General features: G+C 35.0%; 1 long non-coding RNA gene across 1 annotated transcript; it reads left to right on the top strand.

Moving 5' to 3' along the window:
- Positions 1-827: 827 nt before the first annotated feature.
- Positions 828-2,963, top strand: LOC108540344 (uncharacterized). Its single transcript, XR_001888643.1, has 2 exons — positions 828-917; positions 2,049-2,963. It is a non-coding gene; the product is annotated as an uncharacterized LOC108540344 (long non-coding RNA).
- The last annotated feature ends 350 nt before the right edge of the window (positions 2,964-3,313 follow it).

Genomic DNA, 3,313 nt, shown 5'->3' with positions numbered 1-3,313 from the left:
TTAGAAATAGAGCACATTTCAAAGGGTGTTAGGTTATTGGTTTCTTAATATTTTTAAATTTCTTTCTAGAAGTACCTGTTCTATATTTCTAGCCAATCTACATGTCTTTAACATCACTCAAGTTATCATTGAAAGAATATCTCTAACTTCCCTCATGCAAGCTAATGAATTCTAGTGTGTGTTCAGAGAGCAACATTTAAAGTACTTACTGCCTCTGGGGTATCAGTTCCTGAATAGGGATTTTCAAATGCTAAAGAACCACTGAGGCAATGAGTATTTCTGCTCCTAGAATATATATTAAAATAACTTATGCATATATATCATATTCTCTATGTATTTAAAGAATGTTAAGAACTTTAAATCACAAGCAATGTAATACTTGATGTGTGTTTTGCATTTTTTGGCTTTGACTATTGAGATAATGGTAGGAGGGAGTCTCCAAACTCTCTCCTGCTCCACCTCCATTCCCAGGAGCAGAAGCTAAGATATAAGCCTTGGGAAAAATAAAGTCATCAGGGACATATATATGAACCTATATATTTTTCTAGGTCATAAATACTTAGTGGAAAGGCCGTAGGGCAAACACTTTCTTGTAGAAACTCTGTTCCTCTGCAATCTCCCTTACATATTGTTTTTTCTATTGCCCTCCTCTTTCTTACTTGCAGCTAGCCAGTGTGGTGACTGAGGCCTGGAAGTATCTCTCATCTTTTAGATGACAGACAAGACCTGGTTACAACCAGAAAAAGGGAAACTGGGGTTAGGGCCAGTTCTGTTTGGAAAATTAAGGCATCTTGATCTCTCTTTCTCACATTTATCTCCTTCTCTAGTAATTACGTGAGCTCCAAAGCCTCATAAGGACCTTGGCAAAAAGGAAACAGAAATGGGCCCTTTTCACTACTTCACATCTAGACATTAAGGTAAAAAAGTAGAAAGAGTTATCAAGACTCACAGTGATCTCACAAAGATGAGAAACCAGGAGGGATTTAGGGTCCAATCTCCAGATAGTCATAAGGTATGCAAATACCTGGAGCATCCTCAGGATTCTAGCAAGTGCAATCCTGCAGTGGCTGTCAAGATCCCACTTTGCACCTATGGCAAAATGCTACATACACCTTAGGCACTCATCCCTGTCGATGATGAATAGTTCTTGCCATTTAAAGTCTGTCCGAGCAAGAGTTATGACAAACAAGAGAGAGAAAAAAAAAATGAACCAATGGATACGCCAATAAAACTCAAACTTGTCATGGCAAGTATAAAATGTTAAACATTCTGTAATCATATCACCACTGCATTTGTTAAAATGCCAGCTCCCAGAGTATATGTCACTGAGTGAGATCAGGCAACTAGTAGCCTCCAAACTAAAGTGTATTTAAAAGATAAAACACATTATTATTGAGCCATCTAGATTTCTAGCAGAAAAGTCTTCTCAATTCCAGATGTCATATTGTTATGAGCATTCCTCAACCTTGTTTTCCTGGACTGTTCCCTTTATTCATTTCAATCTGATCTGCTTAGGAGAAAAAATCATTGTTCACATAATCTCTGAGAAAGAGAACAAATAGACTCAGGAAAGAGAGCTCAGAAATATTCAGCTGGTTATTATTTTAATACTATAGCTGGAGCTTTGCCCCTCTTTTCTCTTTGAATCTCTCCCACAAACAATAAGATGTATTTTAGAACTAATTACACAAATACCAGCTTAAACCTCATTGTATTCTACAACAGCCTTCAATTATGGTACTGTATTTGGAAGAGAGCTTTGTACTGCCTCAAAAGCTCCAGTTGGAAAGAGAATGTGCATGTCTAGAGAATTTCATGCTATGTATTAAACATTAATGCTCTCAAAGACACCTTCAGAACTTTAAAAATGTAGTTATTAAATGTAGTTATTAAAATGTAGTTATTAAATGTAGTTATTAAACGCATTTTTAGGCATTTTGAAAATGTTTAAATGATTGGAGATGAATATTAACTCTTGCTACAAGTTACCTATATTTAGCAATATTTTACTGAATAAATATAAATGGATATTTGTATTTCAATTACAGAAAACACACTGCAACTGTTGGATACAGAATCATTATGAAAATATGAAAACACTAAGAATTCTAATCAGAAAATTGTAAACAAGGGAAGTAACAAAGATGAACTGAGGCATTTTTGCTGAGTGGCATTTTCTTACTGTAGGAAACCCAACGACAGTTTAGCCCCATTCTAATGGGAACTCATGCATTGTTATTTATTAAGCACTATAGTCAGGTCTATTCTGGTTCTGACACTCACAACCAAGTTTGACAGCAGTTTTTCCCATACCCTGGGAGCACTTGTGGCATTTTCAAAATATATGAGTGATCCTTACTATTTGGATATCTGAAAAGGCAGGATTGTAGTCAACTATATATGAACTGAGAAACTCCACAATAAAATGTTCATCCCAGAGCCACATTTTAACCTCTCCTGCTCCCAATTTTTCACCAAAATTATATAACCAATGTAATAGGAAAATTCCTGTATCTCTGAGGGAATTGCAAGTCCCATGAAAAACATGACATTTTGAGTGGATTCTACAGGAAATATGACAAGAAAAAATCAGAAAAATGTCAAAACCTATCATCCCTTATTAGCAGAGAGGAACCCAACCAAACAAAAAAATTGACTTTCCCACCATTCACACTAAAATCCCTTCAATCAGAAGATGAGATGGGGATGAGAAGGGGATGGAGCAATAACTGTGAGAAGAACCCCCATCCTACCTGAGCCTACAGATGGATGCAGGAATTCATATATAATAGGAAGGGGTGCCCGTGAACTTCCCACAACTCACAAAGGTTTTATGGTTATGAAGCATTGGCAGAAATCTTGTCTTGAAATTTTCATTCAACAATGTGGGTTATACAAATCAGAAAAACTTTGGGAAGATGAAGATATGAAATATAAAATAAATTTTAGAATCATGCAAATGATTGTTGATGTTTAGAAATGTTTTTTGAAGATGCATAAAAATAATAATCTTGATATACAATGTTAGATTATGTCAATGAATTCTGGAAAATGGGAGGGAGAAGGTAAATGTGTACATAAGTATTCAGTTTTCTCCGGGGGAAGCCACTAGAAGCTACTTAATTGTTGAAGTTGATACTAAAATATATTGTACATATATTTAAAGTTATCCAACAATGGGTGTAAAACATCTAAGTAACTAACTCAAAAAAATGAAGAAAATATAATCGACTCTCAAAGATTGGTTTATATACATTTGATTCATTCTTTCATTAAATTATAGTGAGATGAAATACACAAAGTTGTTACTAGT

Source organism: Rhinopithecus bieti, unplaced genomic scaffold (genome assembly GCF_001698545.2).
Source record: "Rhinopithecus bieti isolate Rb0 unplaced genomic scaffold, ASM169854v2 scaffold_17939, whole genome shotgun sequence".
Lineage (NCBI taxonomy): Eukaryota > Metazoa > Chordata > Mammalia > Primates > Cercopithecidae > Rhinopithecus > Rhinopithecus bieti.
The sequence above is the reverse complement of the archived record's forward strand: the minus strand, read 5'-3'. Positions and strand labels throughout refer to the sequence as shown.